The sequence below is a fragment of the Gossypium arboreum genome, chromosome 10 (assembly GCF_025698485.1).
Source record: "Gossypium arboreum isolate Shixiya-1 chromosome 10, ASM2569848v2, whole genome shotgun sequence".
NCBI classification, from domain to species: Eukaryota; Viridiplantae; Streptophyta; class Magnoliopsida; order Malvales; family Malvaceae; genus Gossypium; species Gossypium arboreum.
Genome location: NC_069079.1, coordinates 121,289,254 through 121,313,480, shown reverse-complemented (window position 1 = coordinate 121,313,480; position 24,227 = coordinate 121,289,254). Strand labels below are relative to the sequence as shown.

At 34.2% G+C, this 24,227-nt stretch overlaps 1 long non-coding RNA gene and 1 other non-coding gene across 2 annotated transcripts; both read right to left on the bottom strand.

Annotated features, from left to right (window-relative positions):
• Positions 1-1,096: 1,096 nt before the first annotated feature.
• Positions 1,097-1,818, bottom strand: LOC128281715 (uncharacterized). Its single transcript, XR_008271977.1, has 2 exons — positions 1,663-1,818; positions 1,097-1,404 (listed from the first exon to the last, which is right to left on the bottom strand). It is a non-coding gene; the product is annotated as an uncharacterized LOC128281715 (long non-coding RNA).
• A 6,803-nt stretch (positions 1,819-8,621) lies between these two features.
• LOC128282848 (small nucleolar RNA R71) lies at positions 8,622-8,728 on the bottom strand. The gene has a single exon (XR_008273201.1). It is a non-coding gene; the product is annotated as a small nucleolar RNA R71 (small nucleolar RNA).
• Positions 8,729-24,227: the final 15,499 nt, after the last annotated feature.

Sequence of the window (24,227 nt, the reverse complement as noted above, 5' to 3'; positions counted from 1 at the left end):
CTTAATGTGAGGACTTGGGCGGAGAGGATTGAGTGGCCACGGTGATCATCTTTGGGCTTTTAAACAAGTGTTGGTTTTCGTTTTAATTACTTTAGTTATTATTTACTTTTGGGTTGTAATAAGGCCAATTTTAACTTTCCTTTCATTTTTTTCGGGATTATTTTAATTTTAATAACTTTAAAAAATTGGTTAATAATTATTCAAATGGGCTAGACTTAGGACGTGTTTTCAAAACGATATTTGTTTTAAAATATCTCAACATCACGATTAATCGATTTATCAAAGGCGCCCACTTAAACAAATTTAAACTCGATATAACAAAGTGTGGCTATGGTTGTGGGCATGTCAGGATTGGTTCCAATCAAAGAGCTTGGTACTTAAGCGACCTTCATGGCTCACCTCCTCTGTCTCGGATACCTACCGGTGCCCACTTCCATACACTTTGTTAACTCAATAAAATATATGGTTTTAAAACATTAAAACGAAACGTGGGTTTTCAACTCCAATGTGGCACGTCAGATTCGGCCATAACGTCTGGGCCGGGTTTGGGGTGTTACATGAGCATAGAAACGAGAGATAGTTTTCAATACATTTACGGAAGAGGATGCTAAAAGAATACTCCGTATTCTGTTGGTAAAAGAACCCCGCCCTGACTTAGTTTTATAGAGTGGCAAGCCTTCGGTTAAGTTCTTGGTACGTAGCGCCTATAAACTATTACTAAATTTTCATGATAATCCTAGCGCTTATGGTTTACAAACCAACTATAGAGAATTCTACAAAAAAATTTGGCACTTAAACCTCTCTTTAAAGATAAAAATTACAATTTGGAGGCTCTCATGGAACTATTTTCCTACACTAGTCAATATGCACTACAAAAAACTACCAACCAATATGACCTGTCCTCGATGTGGAAGAGGGGATGAAACCATTGATCACTTATTCCGAGAATGCCCTATTTTTGTAGAAGTTTGAACAGTATTATCATTCTTGAATACTTTGAATGTTACTTATATGGGTTTTATACAATGGCTCACCTGGGTATTTGAATAGTGTCCTTCCCAGCAGTGTCACATGTTCTATTGTGCGCTTTAGACCATTTGGGAAAACAAAAATGCTAGAATCCATAAACGAAAAGTAAGCATTGGAAATGATTTAACAAGGTTTGTTAATAACTACATCAATGAGTTAAATGGGATCGAAAAAAGAAATCTTTCAAAACCTTAAGGGTCGATAAAGTGGAGTGGCCCACCTGATTCTATTGTCAAAATCAATTTTGACGATGCGTATGATGATTGTAAATATAAATTGGCCTCGGGTATTGTGGCCAAAAATGCTGAAGGAGCCATTCTTCTTCCCTATTCGGAGACCCATGAAGAGGTACCCTTCACTTTCTCTGTCGAAGCTCTTGTATGTCGAAGAGTAGCCCAAATTGGTATGGAAATGAAGTGGTCGGAGATCATTAGTAAAGGGGACTCATTAGCCATCATTAAAAAGTGTCAATCCAAAAATCAAGACAAATCATAAGGAAGAGCGTATATTCATTATATTCAACAGATAAAGGACATATTCAAGAGTTTTATGTTCAAGTGTACTCCGAGATCAACAAATGGTTTAGCCCATATTTTAGCTATAGAATCCCTAAAGAAAAATGAAGAGTTTTACCTGCTGAAGAGCGTTCCTGGGTATACCGAGAAACAAAAGCTTGCTGATTGGGTGAGAGAACCAGATTGAAAATGGCCGAAGGAGTGGAAAGGTTAAAGGAAAGTACTACATTGCAGATGAAAAGTTCTGAAAGAGATGACTTTCTTGAGAATTGAAACTATCAAAAAAGGTTTTGTTATGAACTTATTTAGCTTTGGAATAATATGCCCAAACTGGAATTTTAGTAAAAAAAAATATTATTCACTGATGTATAGGTTTCATGTACCATCAATTAATAATAAAATGATTCATCATCACTATGTAAAACAAAACAAAAATTGAAGGGTCAAAAATAAATATAAATAACTCTATTTAAAATAAATATTAATTATATTCATTGAACATAAATAAATACAAAAACATCAAATTTGAAAATTGAAATCCAAAACCGCAAATTTGTAATCCAAAACCAAAACCTAAAATCTATACTTAAAACTTGAAAGAAAAACAAAATAATTATAAATAATATTTAATTATGTTTAATAAAGTTTGTAACACCACAAAATATGTAAGGTTAGATAAAATAAGTAAATAAGAAATGACTTGGTTTTGATGGTTAAGTGCTTAGTATACTTCTTAAAGGTTTTTGATTTAAGTCATATTCTTTCCATTTTTTTAAATTCTTTTAGTAACAAATGAACAAAATCATACTAGAATATATATTAATGTGTTAAAAACAAAACATGGGCAAAAACCCACATGATTTTGCATTTATTCTCCCTTTTTCTTACTTTCATTAGAACTTTTGCTTTCTTTTACAAATTGAAATAGAAGTTTTCTTTTAATTTCCCTATTTCTCTTCTCTTTCTTTCCCATTCTCATCTTTGCAAATAATTTTCTTCTATCATTGAGATGATCTTTCTTTTCTTTGCAAACCCGAATCAAAGTTTAACCCTGAAATTAACTCATTTTCTTGCCAGAATTGAACTGTTGTCAATTTCATCCCTAATCTCACCAAGAAACAATAAGTTCAATTCAAACCTGATAAATAATCCCAAATTCTCATAGTATTTACGTTCAGTATTAATCGTTCATCCAAATTAATGGATCTTTTACAAATCTTGCCGAAAATCTCGGTAATCTTGATTTTTCTTGAAACCCGTTATTAATTGAAGTACCCCCTCCACACGGTTCGGTCACACGACCATGTGTCCCATGTTTCTCGAATTTTATAGTTTTCCCTAGGATTTTATGTTTTGTGCAGACTAGTATTTGTTTGTAACACCTTGCACCCGGTTTGGACGTTATGACCGAATCTTGAGGAATTACATTAGCTTGCTTGAAAACCTAGAAATTCACCTTGAGATCGTGAGGTAAAACACTGCTAACTTTGATAAATCATTTTCTAGTTTTAGGGAATAATCATCGTAAAACCATTTACTTTATTACGAAAAACCATTTAAATAATCATCTCATTTTGCAGCGGAAAGTTACGAAGTTTTGAAAACTGTGGTATGAATAATAAGAAGGCAATTTTGCTGATATATACATAATACCACTTATTCCAAAAAAAAAAAACAAGTTAGATCGAAAGGTAACGTTGTAAACTGAAAAATATATAGGATTTTGCCTATGTAATTTATCACATTTTACTTAAATTCGTTGTTAAAACTAAGTAATTGTTTAAGAAATTAATGAAATATGTGAAAATATGAAACTAGGACATAGAAATTATTAAAGTGTGATTTTATGCTTTATTATATAGTTTTCATGCATAAAATAGGTTATTTTATATTGATTTGAACATATTACATTTTTAAGACATAAAATGGGCCATGCATGATTAAATTAAATAATAAAATATAAAATTATATTTGGTAAATCATTTTAAATATTTCATTAATAATTTGGGTTGTAATTAATTATTTAAATTGGATAAATTTTATTCTTTGGTCCTTTAATTTATTGATTTATTTTGGACAGGTCTGATAGCTTTGTTGAATTACAAAAACCGTCTAAATTGAAGACCAAGTCAACCCAAATTCGGCTACACATGGTTGTCCTCTTAAACTACTTTTTTTAATTACACAAGGTCCTTGCATTATTGAAGAAATTAGAGATTTTCCCAAAGATTTATGTTTGACCGAGTCTCAGTCCTGAGTTATTATGACATTTAAATTGCTTAAAAATCAAGCAAAATTCAGATCAAATTCAACTATTTGTGGCCGGACACTCATGGAAGAATTTTGAAGAGACTAAACCCAGCTATTTTTAGCAAACTATCCACCTCTCTTCACCTATAAATAAGACCCCTTCATTCCCTCATTCATCATCCCTTATCCCTCATCATTCTCTCTTCTCTCTCAATTCTCTTAGCATTTTTCATTCCCCACGCCTAGCATCATCTCTTCATAGAGATTTTAGCAATTAAGCCCCTTAAAGAGCCCTTGGCCGGCCACCTTGGAGAGCCATGAGAAAAGGAGCAAAATGAAGGAACGAAGGAGCCTCGTCGGTCAGAGTCCTAGGTGACAGCCACTCTGATTTGGGTTTAATCTTTCTTTTCTTTAATTTAATCTAAAAATGTTTGTTATGTGTTATTTGTTCTTGTTTACAACAATGTTAGCTTAATTTTATTTAAGCTAGGATGATTGCTTTGATTAAATAATATTTATTTGATTCATGCTTATAATGTTTGTGCCTTAATCGATCATGTTTTCAATCAAAATCAAGTCTGTATTTCATTCATAAGTGATTGAGATGCACCTGAATTAGCTGAGCGATCCTAACCAGACAACGACTAGTGGACACATAATTGAAATGTGCATGCTTAATTTAGATCCTAACCCGATTAAATTACAGGTTGCATAACATCCCTAACCAAGCTCTGTTATCTGCATAGTTTTTAGATTTGTATGATTAACTGTTTCAAATCTAACGCGTCCCTATTACCTCACAAAAAATGCTAAGAAACCCTTAGTAAATAAGGATTAGTAAAATGCATATTTACTAAGTAAAGGATTCCGAAAGGACCTAATGTGGTTTCCAAACTCATGAAAGATCGAGTTGCCATGAAATGTTTTTTCGAATGTTATTAAGCATGTTAATAATAAATTGAGTTTAATTAAAGTAATTGTCCTAGTTTATTTATGTTATGATTGTTACAAATTGTGTTTAATTTTGCTAAAATCTATTTCATTCATATAGTTTGCATACTTAGGATAATTTGCATTAGGGATCATTGCATTTAGTTTAATATATTTAATTTTAATCATCACTTCTCAACCATATTGTGTTTTTTATTTACCAAGTTGTTAGTGTAATTTTACAATTAAGTTATTTAACACAAATACAATCCCTGTGGAGATGATAACTCGATACTTACTTATTACTTGATAGCGACTGTGTACACTTGCACAAACCTACGTGTTACAAATGTCCAAAAACAAATTATAATCCAAAAGTCTGAAAAAGTCCAAATTAAGACATAAAGTTCAGTTAAATCATTTTAAGCATAATCAAATTTTGAGTCCATCTGCGCCATCCAATCCTAGGTTTGCTAATTACCTGAGAAGGAACAAACAAAAGAGTGAGCTACCAAGCTCAGTTTGTATCTCAACCCAACTATAAATCAGATGCATACAAAATATGAAATGAGCATACATTTGCAACTTAGATACAGAATCAGATGCATTTTCATAATCAAATACAGATGCATAATCAGATACATATTTAGATCCTACCCCTATTCGCTACACACAATCTCTGTCTATCCCTACATACCAATTAGGGTATTAAACACCCATCCAACCCCACACACCTATAAGTGAGTGTATGTCACTTTTCAGAATAGCATAGTCAACCTGCCAGATATAATATGCGGTAATTCACCTGAAGCAGATAAGTATGGCTCGGCCACCAATATAGTCATGTGGTATAACCAATAAATAAGGTAGATTATTAAACTGCCAACACTTCTTCCGTCATATCATTATCCCATTGCAATACACATGGACATACTAACAAATATCAAATGCATATATGTCATACATGTTTTCCACATCAAAACGTGCTAACAGAATTATTCGATTACAAGTCATATACGTATTTCACATACATTATCCACATTGTATACAGTAGCATAATATCAGATATCATTTTTTCAACTCCTATTTATATATTATGGACCCTATGGAGTGGCTAAAATACCAATCACACATCAATACGGCCTAGCACATGCCTTTGTAGTCCACACGGCCTAATAGACCCAGCCCATGTAGCATCAGCAGTCCACTTTTTAGCATCGTGCCATTCTGTAACACCTCAAACCCAGCCCAGGTGTTATGGCCGATTCTGGCAATGTCACATGATAGGGTGTTTGAAAATTAAGTTTCTACGACAAATCCATTTCCGTTTAATTACATTTCTTATCTCTCATTAATTTCAAAATCTTTACTCGTTTAGTCGATTGTTTTAAACATAATTCATTGCGGAAGATTTTAAAACCGTTTTGATTAAATCGTGGGTTTAGAGAAAACTTTGTCTTTTTGAAAATCGAGTTTTCCTACGTCTAGTAGTTATAAATCCATAAAAATAAATAAAAACCAAATTTAAGAAAAAGTCTCAAATTTCATCCAAATAAACCATGGTAACTAAAACCATAAATCATAAATTATAAATCGTAAAAGTCCAAAAACTGTGGTCACTATCGAGTCCTCTGCCGCCTGATCCATTTAGGTCTTGGGATTACCTGTGCACATTAAACAGAGAAGGGTGAGTTTACATAAACTCAGTGTGTAATCCTACAGAAAACAAACAACAATAAACAAAGTGCATCGTCAAAAATAGTCTTGGGCCTAAGCCCCTTTTAATATCAGTATCAGTTTGCATAAGGGCCTTAGCCCATCAATCAATAATAGTGATAAATCGTAATTTATACATGTTTTTATCCCATGATTTGACATTCATGGATAGTTTCTCCTTAGATTTGGTGAATTCGATGCTTCTAATTCTTTAATTTCATGTTTTATACTTAGGTGAGTATATGAGAGTAAAAAGAGAGAGAAACAGGCCGAAAACAGAGAAAATAGACCCACATGGGAAATCAACATGACCTGGACTTCCTCATACGGGCGTGTCACAAGACCGTGTCCCTTTGGAATAATCAAAGTGTAACTTACACGGGTAGACTACACGCCCGTGCCTATTCAACAGCATTGGCCATGGGCAGGAGTAATCGCACACGGGCATGTCCCTACAGAACCCAAGTATAACTCTATTCGGAAAAGGCCAATTTTGAGGGCTCTTAGGATTCTAAAGCCTATTTAAACACCTGATGAGGCACTTAGGAAGAGAGACGCAGAGTAGAAAGCAATGAGTTACTGAAGGAAAGCCGATTGATCCATCTCAAAAGCCGAATTCATCATCAAGACTAAAGATCTCCCTTCAAGTTCCTTCGGGAGTTTTAGGTTTTCTTATGTTTTGTTATCTTTATGCTTCGGAGATGTTTTCTTCTATAATCATGAACTAAACCCCCTAAATACCTAAGGGGAATGAAACCTAAGACGGATCTTGTTATTATTATCTGAATTGTATGATAAATATTTGACTTGTTCTTAATTATGTGTTCTTAATTCTTGTTTTAATATTCCAGGATATTGATTCGAGTTAATGCTCTTATTCAGAGGAGGAATAGACCCTGTCTAAGAGTAAATTTTTCATAATTAAGAGGAGTTGATTGCACCTTAGAGATAGGGTGACAAGATTTTACCGGATTAGGGTGAAACCTAATAAGGGAATCCATAGATCGAGTTAATGTAATTCTAGGGTGTTAATTAGAAAGAGATTTCAATTATTCAACCTAGGGTTAGATGTTATTAGTCTCGAGAGAGAATAATATAACTTAGGTATTTCTACGGATCAAGTCGAATGAATAAATCGTCTGATTCAGAGTCAAATAATAAGTGAAGTCTAGGTGGATTTTTCCTTAGGTATTGTCTTAATCAATTGAATTTTCCCAAAAGTTTTTTCCCAAATTTTCTTTCTGTGCATCTTAGTTTAGTAATTAGTTTAGATAACCAAATCTCTTAATTTTTAGGTTAGATAATAAAAAGAAAGTAATTACTAGTACTCTTGGCTCCTTTGGGTTTGACAATCCGGTCTTGCTAAAACTATACTACTGTTCGATAGGTAAACTTGCCTTCATTGTGATAATAGTTAGTTTCAAGAACGATTAATTATAATTATTTAAAACCTGTCGCGAATATCACGTATCAAGTTTTTGGCGCCGTTGCCGGGGAACTAGGATATTAGGAACACTCGATTTTTATTACTTTAGTTATTTTACTTTTTTTGCAATTTAAATTTTTATTTTATTTTCTTCTGACATGTTTTTCTAGTTTATGACCAGAAGAAACCAGTCAGGATCACTACTTTTTGACGGTGAGATTGACCGCACAGTTCGTAGAAACTGAAGAGAAATAAGGCGAAGCTTACGATACACAGAGGAAGAGTAAAAGGACGATACATCAACCACAATCGATGAGATGGTTGAAAACCAAGAAAATCTGCTACCTCCTGCGATTGCTGCTGATCCAGTAAATTAGAATCTTGCTCCATGCACTATGTACGATTATGCTAAACCTTCTTTAACAGGAACTGAATCAAGCATAGTTAGGCTTGCTGTTGCTGCAAATAATTTTGGATTGAAACCTAACAAAATTCAAATGATCCAACAATTTGTTTAGTTTGATGGTTTATAGGACGAGGATCATAACGCTCATTTGGCAAAGTTCTTAGAGTTTTGTGACACTTTTAAAATTAATGGTATTACTGATGATGCCATTCGCATTCGGTTATCCCCTCTTTCGTTGAGGAATAAGGCTAAACAATGGTTGAACTCGTTACCACGAGGGTCAATCACTACTTGGGAACAAATGACCGAAAAGTTTTTATTAAAATATTTTCCGCTTGCTAAAATAGCCAAATTACGTAATGATATCTCTTCTTTTGTGCAGATGAATTTAGAAACACTCTACGATGCAAGTGAGAGATACAAGGACCTTTTGAGAAGGTGCTCTCACCATGGGTTACCACTTTGGCTACAGGTTCAAATGTTTCATAATGGCCTGAATCCTTCGACTCGACAGATGATCGACGCAGCCACTGGTGAAACCATCAATAATAAAACACCTGAAGATGTTTATGAATTTATAGAAGAGATGTCACTGAATAATTATCAATGGCAAGTCATGAGGACAAAGCCAACAAAAGCAGCCGGCGTTTATAACGTCGATTCGGTCACCATGCTCTCTAATCAGGTAGAACTCTTAAATAAGAAAATTGATGGTTTTCTTAGTTCTTCACAGGTTCACCCAGTAATGCAGTGCGAAGCAAGTAGAGGAGGATCAAGCAATTCAGAATACCCACCCTATGGCCACAACATGGAGAACAAGCAGTTAAATTACATGGGTAATAATCCTCGATCTCAAAATAATCCTTATAGTAATACTTACAATGCAGGTTGGAGGAACCATCCAAATTTCTCATAGGGAGGCCAAGGGAATCAGCGACCACCACCACCTCCAGGCTTCCAACAACCACCCTACCAACAAAAGAAAAAGCTAAACCTTGAGGAGATTCTAACAAAATTCATCTCAGTGTCAGAAACTCATTTTCAAAATACCGAGACAACACTTAAAAATCAACAAGCGTCGATCCAAGGGCTCGAAACTCAGATAGATCAGCTCGCTAAATTGATTTCTGAAAGACCACAAAGAGGTCTACAAAGTAGCACTGAACCCAACCCAAAAGAGCACGTGAAACTAGATACACAAAGGAGTGGGAAACTGTTGCTGAATCTGAAAAGAAGCCACCACAAGAAGCTGACAGAAATGAGGTCGAACCCGAAAACAATGACAATCTAATGCCAAAAGAATATAAACCACCAATCCCTTACCCAACAAAGTTGAAAAAAGACCATATGGATGCACAATTCGATAAATTTCTTGAACTTTTTAAACAACTGCATATTAACTTACCTTTTGTTGAAGCTATATCGCAGATGCCTACATATGAAAAATTTTTAAAGGAGCTTCTAACAAACAAAAGGAAGTTTGAAGACTTATCTACTATGGAACTTAATGAGGAGTGCTCAGCCATACTCCAAAATAAACTGCCAACCAAATTGAAAGATCCAGGAAGTTTTACTATTCCCTGCTTAATTGATAGTTTGAATGTTGATAAAACACTAGCTGATTTAGGCGCCAGTATTAATTTGATGCCATATAAAATGTTTAAACAACTTGGTCTTGGGGAACCTAAACCCACTAGGATGAGTATTCAATTAGCTGATAGATTTGTTAAATATCCTAGAGGAATTATAGAGGACGTACTTGTAAAAGTAGATAAATTTATATTTTCTATTGATTTCATTGTGCTTGACATGGATGAAGATGTTGAGGTGCCTTTAATCTTAGGTCAGCCATTTTTAGCCACTGCTAGGGCTGTAATTGATGTGGGTGATGGTAAATTGGTACTTAGAGTAGGTGGCAAAGAGATTATTTTTAAAATTTATGATGCCATGAGATTTTCTAGGGAACAGGATGACTCATGTTATTTTATCGACTCTGTAGATCATGCTACTCAAGATTCTTTTCAGGAAATTGTACACAAGGACATGATGGAACTGTGTCTCACCTAAGGAGAGGGGTAGATGATGATTCTAAGGTAGGAACTGAACCAAACTCTAATGAAACCTCCCTAAACCTAGCAGAATATGAGGGAATTAAGGTAAAAGATGAACTTAAGCAAAAACCCTCTATTGAAGAACCTCCCAAACTGGAACTTAAACAATTGCCGAATCACTTAGAATATGCATTCATTGGAAATAATTCTACATTACTGGAAATTATTTGCATCCAACTTGTAACCCAAGGAGAAAGAGAAATTACTCCAAGTATTAAGAGAGCATAAAGGGCCATAGCTTGGAAAATTTCTGACATTAAAAGGATCAGCCTTTCTTTTTACACCCACAAAATTTTAATGGAAGATGAATATAAACCATGCGTGCAAACCCAAAGACAACTGAACCCTAACATGAAGGAAGTTGTTAAAGCTAAGGTAATTAAACTCCTAGATGCTGGAATTATTTACCCTATTTTTGATAGTTTTTGGGTGAGTCCAGTGCAGGTTGTTCCTAAAAAAGGAGGCATGACTGTTGTAGCCAATGAGAAGAATGAATTAATCCCAACAAGGACAGTTACAGGTTGGAGAGTGTGCATTGATTATAGGAAGCTAAATGATGTCACGAGAAAAGATCACTTCCCTTTTCTATTTATTGACCAAATGTTGGAAAGGTTGTTAGGGCACATATACTACTACTTTTTAGACGGACTCTCTAGCTATTTCCAAATCCCAATAGCTCCTGAGGATCAAGAAAAGACGACATTTACATGTCCATACGGTATGTTTACTTATCGTAGAATGCCTTTTGGATTATGTAATGCTCCTGCTACTTTTCAGCGCTGCATGATGACCATTTTTGACGAATTCGTAGAAGACGTCATGGAGGTATTTATGGATGATTTCTCAGTTTTCGGTAACTCTTTCCATCTCTACCTCAAAAATTTAAAACGAGTGGTAATAAGATGTGAGGAAAAAAACCTTGTACTTAACTGGGAAAATGTCACTTTATGGTTCAAGAAGGTATTGAGTTAGGAAATAAAATTTCCAGTAGAGGGATTGAGGTTGATAAGTCTAAAATTGAAACCATTGAAAAACTACCTCCTCCTAATTCGGTTAAGGTCATTAGAAGCTTTTTAGGACATGCTGGGTTTTATAGAAGATTTATTAAAGACTTTTTTAAAATAGCTAAGCCTTTGACTAAATTACTAGAAAAAGATGTGCCTTTTAATTTCGATCAGGAGTGTTTAGAAGCATTTAATACTTTAAAGGATAAACTGACTAAAGCTCCAATTATAATTGCACCTGATTGGAATTCACCTTTTGAACTAATATGCGATGTGAGTGATTTTGCAGTAGGTGCAGTTTTGGGACAGCGAAGAGATAAACATTTTCAACCTATCTATTATGCTAGCAAAACTTTGACAGCCGCACAAGAAAACTACACCACCATGGAGAAAGACCTGCTAGCTGTGGTTTTTGCATTCGATAAATTTAGGCCATATTTAATATTGTCTAAGTTGTCGTTTATACTGACCATTCCGCTTTTCGCCACCTTTTGACTAAAACTGATGCAAAACCTCGACTCACTCGATGGATCTTATTATTGCAGGAATTTGATTTGGAGATTAAGGGTAAGAAATGAGTTGAAAATCTCGCGGCTGACCATCTCTCCAGGCTTGAAAACTCAAGTACCAAAGAGCCAGATGACATTGAAATAAATGATTCATTCACTGAAGAACAATTTTTTGCTATATCTGATTCTGAGGTACCGAGGTTTGCAGATATTGTAATTTTTTTAGCCGCTAACATTATCCCAAAAGGGTTGACACATCAGTAAAAGAAGCGATTCTTCACTGATGTGAAAAACTACTTTTGGGAAGACCCTTTTCTTTTCCGTAAATGTGCAGATCAAATCATTAGGAGATGCGTTACAAGGACAGAAGTATTGAAAATCTTGGAACATTGCCCCTCGAACCGACTGAAGGAAATTACGATGGAAATAAGATCGCACATAATGTAACACCCCCTACCTGTATCTATTGCCGGAATAGGGTACGAGGCATTACCGGAGTTTACTGAACATTTTCAGATAATTCTGAGTCATTTATTATTCATATTTTGAAAATGTTCATAACATCTCTCTATTGGGCCCTCGAAACGCCAAACATACATTAAAAACCAACCGGAATTAAATTGGGATCATATAAAAAAATTTTAGCAAAATATTAAATTTTATTTTCATCTAAGTACTTACCATTTCAATGCTCCTTATAATTAAACATGTTACCATTCAATCAATAGCTTGGCACTTGTCTAAGCGTCAAACAACATCATTGTTAGTATACTTGCACATATTTCATATAAATTCAACATTGATATACTTATTTTTTTTCGACATGCCACACTTGAGTTTAATAATTGTCTTTACTTACATAATTTCCTTGTATCAACATAGCAAAGATAATCATATATGTACATGTCATGAAAGATATCATTCTCTTACCGTTTCTTCATAAGTATATATCAATCATTTCATTATATCAATATTTCATGCTCCATCATTTCCATATATTTTATGTATATTTATTCGTAAAGTTTATATCAAACTTAACATAAATTATATTTCATGTGCTTATTCTTATTTCGTTTATCTATCTTCATAATTATTTCATACAACTATTTTTTACATATATTTCCATGTGGCCAGTTCTTGTAAACATTTCACACAACCATTTCATATAGCCATTCATTATATGATATATATTACTTGAATATCAATTGTTCAATAGATGTCATAGCGTCTCCCATCCACGGTCTTATTTATCTTTGACATGATGCCATAGTGTCTTTCAACTATGGTCTTACTCATTTTTTGTCAGGTTGCCATGGCATCTTTCAACCATGGTCTTGTTCATTTCATGTTACATTGCCATGGTATTTTTCAACCATGGTCTTATTCATTCCCGTCATGTTGCCATGGTATCTTTCAACCATGGTCTTATTTTTTTCATGTCACGCTGCCATGGTACTTTCAACCATGGTCTTACACATTTTATATCCTGTTGCCATGGTATCTTTCAACCATGGTCTTACACATTTCATACAATGTTGCCATGGTGTCTTTCAACCATGGTCTTACACATTTCATATCATGTTGCCATGGTGTCTTTCAACCATGGTCTTACACATTTCATTTCGTAGAAAGCACACTCCATGAACCTCATCCTTACAATGGGTTACCATCGAGCTAAATCCTCATAATATAAACTCATAGAGTATTGTCGGGATTACGGTCGAGCTAAATCCCACAACGACAATTACTCTCATGAGCTTGAATTTGAATTACCAGTCCAGGCTAAATTCAGACCCTAATTCGGATTACTCGTCCGGGCTAAATCCATTTTCCACATATTCTTCGGGAGGGCTATATCAGGATAGGATCACCTATCCAGGCTAGATCCTTTTTACCGTCAATTCTTTTTTTAAAGATCCATCGAATTTTCCTTTCATTCAACTGGATTTCTTCCCCTTTTATCAAATATGTTAATGTTTCATCAATTTTCATACAATGAACATTCAAATCATATTCATATCAAAAACATACATTTCAAGCATTTAAGAGTATAATTCAAGCTACACGAACTTACCTTAGCGAAAATTGCAGAAATATCAAGATTTAGGGACATTTTGGTATTTTACCATTTTCCCAATTTTTACCCGATCATAAATTGATAATTTCACTCAATTTATTAATTTAGATAATAAAACAATTCATTCCCTTCAATTTGGTCATTTTTGACATTTTTACAAAATTGTCCCCTGAAGTTTTACTTTTATTCAATTTAGTCCTTAAGCCTAAAACATGCAAATTAGCCATGCTAGCTGAATATTCATATATATTTTTCTCCTCCTCCTCTCCATTCCACATCCTTAAATTTATATAATATGCTTATAAGTAACATTATCAATAATTTCACTATTTACTTATATGTAAATTCACAGTTGTCCATTTGAGTCATAATCACTAAATTATTTATATCTTGAGATACAGAACTCCAAATTAAGATCCGTAAATTTTATCTGAAACTAGACTCACATATATTCTTACCATAAAAGTTTTAGAATTTTTGGTTTAGGCAATTAGTACAGTTTATTCATTAAAGTCACCCTTATTCTGCTATCTGACAGTTCTGACCCTTCTTCACTAAAAATTAATTATCTCCTTGTACAGAATTGAAATAATGTTTCTGTTTATTTATATTAAAAATAGACTCATTCAAAATTCTAATAATATAAATTTAATTCCCTAATTATTTTTCTCAAATTTTTTGATGATTTTCCAAAGTCAGAACAGGGGAACCTAAATTCATTCTAACCTTGTCTAACAAAATTCATTATATCTCATGATTTACAAATCCATTGCTTACACCATTTCTTCAACGAGAAACTAGACTCAATGAGCTTTAATTTCATATTTTGTTCATCTTCTAATTCAATTTCTAAAATTTATGGTGATTTTTCAAAGTTAGACTACTGCTACTGTCTAAAACAGTTTTATTGTAAAATGTTAATTTTCATTTTGCCCCAAATTTCACAGTTCATACAATTCAGTCCTTATTTCACTTCTAACTTGAAATTTCTATCAATTTAATCCCTAATTCAATCATTTCATTCAACATGAACAATATCTAGAAATCTAATAACTTTCAAAATATCAACTTAACTTCATCAAAACCTTATTCCAAAACTTCTAAAACATCAAAATTAAAAGAAAAGGACTTAATTGACTTACCTATTAAACTTCCAAGCTTCACACCTTTAATTTTCCCTTTTTCTCTTTCTTTGCCCTTTTTCTTTCTTTCCTTCCCCTGCTTTCTGTTTCGTTTGCTTTTTCTTCATTTCTATTCTTTTTATTCTTTTTTTATTTCCTTTTTATATATACACACATGTATTTATATTTAAATAATAAGTATTATTTATTCATTCATGTGTATATTATTAGTACATTTGTATCCATTTATAACCATATATTTATCATATAAAATCTTATAATATAATTATTTAATTAATAAATATCTTTTATAATTAATAAATATCCATTAATAGTTAAATACTTATATTACAAATGTATATATTTTTATCCATACACTTGTATATTTTATTTACTATACATTTGTCTTTATACTAATTTATTTATCATATAAATATCTTATAATATAATTATAATAAATTAATTTAATATCATTTATTACTAAAATATATATATTTTATAACTAAAATCTAAGTAAAAATCTTGGATTTTTACTTTTTACTACTCACTTATACTAAATGGCGTAATTGCCATTTTGGTCCTTTTTAAATTTTCTTTTAATCTATAATTAAACTTTCACACTTTATGCAATTTAATCCTTTTATCCAATTATCCTTAATTAAGCTAAATTCACTTAATTAAACTCTAATTAACCACTTAATTAACTTTTTAAATATTTTTGATAAATATTTACGGATCCGTTTTTTAGTAACGGAGACTCGAAAACACACTTTTTCGATAACCGTAAAATTCGGGTTATTACATTATTTATCTTTTAAAATTCCATCCTTGAGTCATCATTTAATTTGGTAAAATTGCAATTTAGTCCCTCATAGTTCTTCACCTATTCAATTTGGCCCGAATCCATCCATTTTCCTTAGTTTCTAAATCATTCCACCCTTAAAATATTTATACATTGGTCCTTCAACTTTTTCATATTTACACTTTAACCCCTCAAATTTTGAGTATTTACTCTTGTGCAATAAAACTTTTCTCACTGTTACAATTTAGTCCTTTCTTGAATTAATAAATCATAATATACTTCCCAATATTGACATAACTCAAAATTTCCCTTTTTGTCACTTTATTTCCTTATTTTACTATATCACGGATAATATTTTACTGTAAAATTTTTGGGATATTACACATAAAGTCCTTGAATCAGGTTTTTATTGGCTCACTCTATTCAAAGACGCCAACAGGTATGTTACTTCTTTTGACAAATGTCAAAGAGTAGGTAATATATCCAAACGTGATGAAATGCCTCAAACATATATGCTACCGTGTGAAATATTTGACGTTTGGGGTATCGACTTCATAGGTCCATTCTCTATTTCATTCGGGAATAAATACATCTTAGTAGCTGTTGATTATATGTCTAAATGGGTTGAAGCCCAAGCTTTACCTACTAATGATGCTAGAGTTGTAGTACGATTCTTAAAGAAACTTTTCTCTCGATTTGGTACACCTAGAACAATTATTAGTGATAGGGGTACTCATTTTTGTAACGCCCAATTTGACAAGACCCCTAAGAAATACGGAGTTCATCACAGAATAGCTAACCCTTATCACCCTCAAACTAGTGGCCAAGTCGAAGTAGCGAACCGAGAGCTTAAATGTATCCTAGAAAAGATAGTAGAATTAAACAAGAAGGATTGGGTAATGAAATTAGATGATGCTTTATGGGCTTATAGAACTGCTTGTAAGACTCCCATAGGAACATCACCTTACAGACTTTTTTATGGGAAAAGTTGTCATCTACCATTTGAATTAGAACACAAGGCATTCTGGGCTATAAAATTTCTAAACCTTGACCCCAAACTTGCAGGTGAAAACAGGTTGATGCAGTTGAACGAGTTAGATGAGTGGCGAGCCAATGCATATGAAAATTCGCGCCTATACAAGGAAGCGACGAAGCGCCGGCACAACAACCGTTTGAAGCAACGAAGGCAATTTGAAGTTGGAGACCTTGTCCTGTTATATAACTCGAGGATCAAATTGTTTCCTGGAAAGCTTAAATCACGATGGTCAGGTCCTTTCGTAGTTCAAACTGTGTTTCCATATGGCACAGTAGAGGTAAGTCATCCATCACAAGGCACTTTTAAGGTAAATGGACATCATCTCAAAATATATAACAGTGAGAATTTCAAAGATGATAAAAATGAGCTACGGCTCCACGAAGTTACCTAAATATACCCACAAGGTAGAGTCGAGATTAGATTATAAACAAGCGCTTCTCGGGAGGCACCCTGAGCACTAATGGTGTTAACTTCTTTAAATTTTAGTCTTTGACATTTAATTCACTAACTGAGTCACTGAACACAGGATTTTCAGAACCACACGGCCAAGCACATGGGCGTGCCGTAGGCTGTGCACATACCACGAGATGCAACATGGCCATGCAATACGACCTTGTAAAAACAGAGCAAAAACGTTTCCCCAACACGGGATCCGATAAAGTTGCCACGACCGTGTGACATGGCCGTGGGCAATCCTGCCAAATTAATACGGGCGAGCAACACAACCGTGCCCACCGACCGTGGTCGAGCCTGTCAAAATAACACGGGCATGTGCCTACGTACACGGGCGTGGGAGAAGCGAACAAAGATTGACATGGCCGTGCAACATGGCCGTGTACACCAATATGCCTAATTTCAAAAACCACGAAACGCACGGGCTGAAATGAAGGCACACGGGCGTGCCCTACGACTGTGTGCCCCAATTTCTCTCTAAACACCTATTACTTATTTTATTTTTATCTCTATATTTTGAAATTACTTTTTATTTCCTTTTGATACTATTTTATCTTGAGTTTTTACAATTTTTATTTTCCGCTATTTCATTACGAGTAATTATGCTCCATTATATTTCCTAAAGAGTTCCTGATTCTATCATAGTTATAAAGAGCTCCAAAGCTCATCATCTCATAGTAACTAAAAACTCCGCTGGCAAAGGCTCTCCACGACTGCCATGTCCTGCTCAACTACGACCATAGCTACCACCAGATATAATATTCTTTTGGCGCAGGACTTATGGACTAATGAACCTCTACCACCACCAGAGTATCCTTCTCCACTCTCATCATTGCCTTGGCTGATTATTCTCCATAACTCCAAATCAATGAGTTCATTCATCATTCAGGAAGTTTCACTTCTCTCCCTATCTTATGATTATTTATCTATATTTTTCAATATATTTATCTTTGTACATTGAGGGAAATGTACATCTTAAGTGTGGGGGGTCTTTTATATCATTATTAGAAATCCCTGAATTTTGTCTTAGTCTCACGTGGATCACTCATATCACTTTAGCATGAATTTTAATTAATTTATGATTTTTATTGATATGTCTTGAATTAGAACATAGGCATTTATGCATTGATTTTTTAAACTTTAAGACATTAGGAAATCAAGCATGATAAGTTGATTTTTGAAGAATTATAAACTTTTAGGTTGTTTCCCTAAGTTTAGGTATTATCGTGAGTTGAAATTCACAAGTTTATACATCAAAAAGCCATAATTTTTGTGAGATCTTGAGCCTTTAGAGCATATTTTATTTCTTTCATGCTCACTTTTATTATGAGTGCGTCAGTATTGATTTGTTATTCTAGAACTTGCTTGATTATGCATGTCAAGACCACACCATTTGATTTGATATGTCAAGATGATAAAGATACTTAGGTTTAACCCACTCACTCCACAAAAGCCTACCTTCATAATTAACCCTTAGTGAACCCCTTTGAGCCTAACAAGCCATTAATTGATTTACCCTAAATATTAAACCATAACCCATTATTGTTGAAATCCCCTAATTTGATCCCTATTTTTGTCGAGATTTGATTTGAACTAATTGCTTAGCTATGTTTTTCTCTTCTATGTATTTGACTTGTTCTTATATATATATATATATATATATATATATATATATATATATATACTTCAATACATATTAGTAGTAATTCGTCATTTTTAAACTTGAGTGTTAATTCCATATTCTGAGAAGAAGCTCACTTGTATTCAACTGATGATTGGTTATTTTTCTAGCTAAGTGATTTTTCAATTCAATCTCGATTCTAACATTTTCTTTCAGCTTGTGACCACACACCTTAACCAAAGCCACATTACAACCCTCTAAAAGACCTTTTTAATTGATATATCAACTCAATATATAATGGTGGAGATTTGATTTTCAAGCAAGACTGTGGTAATAACTTTTCATATTGACTAATGAGTGCTTTAATTGATGTCTTTAAACACCTTGAGTGATTTGAGTGAATCTTTAGTGAGGATGTTAAACTCTGTGATATTTTGATCAAAGGTAATCACTTAGATAAGGGGAGACACCTATGTTTTCATGATAAAATACTCAACTTGGAATGTTTGAAACTTTGATGTACTTTTAGTTGAATTTTCAATGTATGAATACTTATGGATTACTTTGAGATATTATTGATAGGGATTATAAATTGAGAAGAATTTATTTTTATTGTGAGTTGAGGATTTTGCTTGAGGACAAGCAAACGCTTAAGTGTGGGGGCATTTGATAAACCGTAATTTATACATGTTTTTATCCCATGCTTAGCACATTTATGGATGGTTTCTCCTTAGATTTGGTGAATTCAATGTTCCTAATTCTTTAATTTCATGTTTTATACTTAAGTGAGCATAGGAGAGTAAAAAGAGCGAGAAATAGATCGAAAATGGAGAAAATGGACCCACATAGGAAATCAACACGGCCTGGACTACCTCACATGAGCGTGTCCCTTTGGAAGGATCGAAGCAGGACTTACACGGGTAGACTACACGCCCGTGCCTATTCAACAACCTTGACCACGGGCTGGTGTATTCGCACACAGGGTGTCACACGGGCGTGTCCCTGCCGAGCCCAAGTATAACCCTATTCGGAAAAGTTCAATTTTGAGGGCTCTTAGGCATTCTAAAGCCTATTTAAACACCTGAGAAGACACTTAGGAAGAGAGACGCAGAGTAGGAAGCAAGGAATTACTCAAGGAAAGTCGATTGATCCATCTCAAGAGCCGAATTCATCATCAAGACTGAAGATCTCCCTTCAAGTTCCTTCAGGAGTTTTGGGTTTTCTTATGTTTTGTTATCTTTATACTTTGAAGATGTTTTCTTCTATAATCATGAACTAAACCCCCTAAATACCTAAGGGGAATGAAACCTAAGATGGATCTTGTTACCATTATCTGAATTGTATGATAAATATTTGACTTGTTCTTAATTATGTGTTCTTAATTCTTGTTTTAATATTCCAGGATATTGATTCGAGTTAATGCTCTTATTCAGAGGAGGAGTAGACCCCGTCTAAGAGTAAATTTTTCATAATTAAGCGGAGTTGATTGCACGCCTAGAGATAGGGTGACAAGATTTTTCCGGATTAGGGTGAAACCTAATAAGGGAATCCATAGATCGAGTCAATGCAATTCTAGGGTGTTAATTAGAAAGAGATTTCAATTATTCAACCTAAGGTTAAATGATATTAGTCTCGAGAGAGATAATAATATAACTTATGGATTTCTACGGATCAAGTCAAATGAATAAATCGTCTGATTTAGAGTCAAATAACAAGTGAAGTCTAGGTGGAATTTTCTTTAGGTATTGTCTTAATCAATCAAATTTTCCCAAAAGTATTTTCCTAAATTTTCTTTCTCTGCATTCTTAGTTTAGTAATTAGTTTAGATAACCAAATCTCTTAATTTTTAGGTTAGATAATAAAAAGAAAGTAATTACTAGTACTCTTGGTTCCTTTGGGTTCGACAATCCGGTCTTGCTAAAGCTATACTACTGTTTAATAGGTACACTTGCCTTCATATTGATAATAGTTAGTTTCAAGAACGATTAATTATAAATATTTAAAACCTATCGCGAATATCACATATCAAATAGATATACAGTATTTAGTAACAAAGTCCTACCCAAGCAGTCTCTCCATACTATCTCCGTCCAACCCTTCACTCCATGTGGGGATTAAATCAACCTACCCATCCCTACACTCCAGGTAGTACCGAATGCGGCACAAAACAATAGTTTGCAGCTAAGCTGCCAGTATATTAGGCTTAAGCTTTTCAGTACACTTCCTCTAAATAAAATCTACCCAACCCCATGCAATGCAACATATAATACATGACATGCTAACTCATGATATCAGTACATATAATCAGTAAATGTATACATACATACTATGATCATACTCAATATATATCCATTAATCAGTCAGTTCACACAATTAGGGATCTAAGTAATGCTTACTGACCCTACAGTAAGTTCACAGTCGACTTGGGCGACCCGTACAACCTAATCAAGCAATTCAATGAAAATAGGCTCACACTCCCATGTGGCCTGCCCGTGTGGGCCCACACGACCCAAATTTGCTTTGGTCGTGTGGATCACACGGCCCAAATTTGCCTTGGCTGTATGGATTACACGGCCTAACCCAAAATCCCACACGTTAGTGTGGTTTACCCGTGTAGACCCACACGCTCGTATGGCCCACATGAACCAAATTATTTTAGCACGTGTGTCGTACACGGCCTGCCTGGCCATCACACAATCGTGTCTTACACGCACGGCCTAGCCTTGTCGATCACACGCCCATGTTAGGGCACACGGCCTACCACACGGGTGACTACACGCCCATGTGGCGTCAACAGTGGGGTGTTTCGGTTTTTCACCGAACCCTTTTTTTGTGTTGCGGGTACACACTTGTATCATTTTTGACGCGTAAGCTCTCCTAAGCCTCCAGAACCTAAAAATCAATCAATGTAACACTCAATTAAACACTTGTTTCGTCATTCAATCAAAATCCTATCGAAATCTAACATCGGTAATCTAATGAAACCCTTACCGTCAACAATCGAAATCACAACTCCTAATTCTCTGCAGCATCACCGATCAATTATTGCCCTTCACCTAATCAAAAAGATCCACAACAACCTTCTTTAATAGACTACATACGAAACCAAAAAGAAAAAGGCAGAACTGATACTTACCGAACAGCGAAATCACACACTTAAACAACGGGAATGGATGGAAAAAGAAAACGAAAAGAGAATAGATGAGGGGAAAAATATTTCGGTAGTAATGGTGGGGGATGAAGGAGGAAAACAGCAGAGAGAGAAAAAATTTTGAGATGTGAAGTAGTTTTGGAAAAACAAAAATCAAATCCTATCAGATTTTCCCCAACTCCCCACTATTACACAACTTCACTGACTTTCAATCCCAGTCAAACTCATCCATGCCGCATGCCCCATGCAAAAGAAATTACTCCCTCGCTCGCACAAGGATTCAAACACAGGACCTTTAACAATTTAACACTCCACTTAACCACTAGACCAGCAAGCCCATTCTGCTAATTACTTGAAAACTTTTAACTAAAAGCCTACTGACTGGAGATAGGGCTTAATTCATAAAAATATCCAAAATTTTCCCAAGTTATGGCTTGAGCTTGGGACCTCTCATACACACCCAAAACACTTAACCACTGAAGCAGATACACAATTGTGTTACGTATACCCAAAAATTAAAATTAAAATATTAGGGCGTTACACATTCGCTATTTTTTGGGTTTTTCGTTACACAACTAATCATTTTTTGATGGCCACACCACAATCGAAATTTCAGTACCTAAATTTGAAAATAAGAATGTGAGAATTGATAGTGATAATCTAAAATTTTGAGTCTCTAACTCAGCTGTAAACACCAGCAACACAATACTAACACCGCTATTCGACCTTAAACTGCACATTGATCACTTACCCTTGAGAAAATAGTAGCCTAAAATGATGCCTAGGTCGATAGAGGGATGTCGTACGCCTCATGTTCTTCTCCTAATAGAAGTTCAAGGTAAAACAAATTATGATACTTACACCATGCAATCGTTCGGCAAAATATGGCAGCACAAAAATGCAATACAATGACAAAAGTGAACTAGAAGAGCAAAAAGAAAAGAATTAGAAAAGAAGAAACGTGAAAAAAAGGGTTAGAAAACTTGGAATAGCAAGGTGAGAGAGGAGTGGAAAAGTGACGGTAGTTTTGGGGAAGAGAGAAGAGACGTGAGAGGGAGTGGGAGTGGGAGAGATTTTTGGAAAAATTTTGGAAATTTTTAGAAAAGAACTTTAAAACTACCCTAAGAATTCAAATTTTACCCAAAGATCTACCACGCCCATTTACACATGTAAGGATTCAAACACAGGACTAAAGGGTAAGCAGAAGCCTTACCTTTGAACCAACAGGCTCATTCTGTCATCAGTTGAGCGAAAATTAAATATAAGCTATAAGTTCAAATATAGGGGTTGGGAAAAAATTGACAAAAATTTAAGAGAAAGGAACCGAACCCAAAACTTCTCACACATAAGAATAACACTTCACCACTGAACTAGATTAATTCACTTGACAAATTTTAACAATTTAAAAACTAATTTTTTTGGGGTGTTACATTGTTTGATTCTCGAACTGTTTTTAGTGGGTTTAATTTATTCAATTAAGCCTTTGGTAATATGAATAATATTAGAATCCATGACCTAATTGACTGAATTAATATTATACTATTATATATTTGCATGAATTGTTAATAAATATATTTATTGTATTTGTATTTGTGAATGTTCATATAACATGCCCTATGATACCGTTAAATTGGATCCCTGAAAAACATATGTTTTGGCTACTATATCAATTAGTTGAAAGCATAATTATTGTTGTTGTATTTGATTTGTTACAAATATGTTATTCATTTCCATTCTAATCCTTTATAAGCATGTCATATTTTTATTACATTGGATGAGGCGCTTTGAAAGGAAGAAGTTCTGGCAGATTTTTAATATGCAATTCTGGTGGTTCATCCACATATTATCTAGCAGCTATTATCTGCAATTTTGTTATGTATTCAAAACCATTTGGTAGCTTATTAACCTGCAACACTGGTGGTTTGCCCATCCATTATCTTGCAGCTTTAATTTGCAATTATGTTGTGTATTCACAACCATCTAACAACGTATTAACCTGCAACTTTATGGTTTACCCACAACCTAGTGTGTAGGGATGGACAAGTTCTGGGGAACTCTTATGTTGTATAG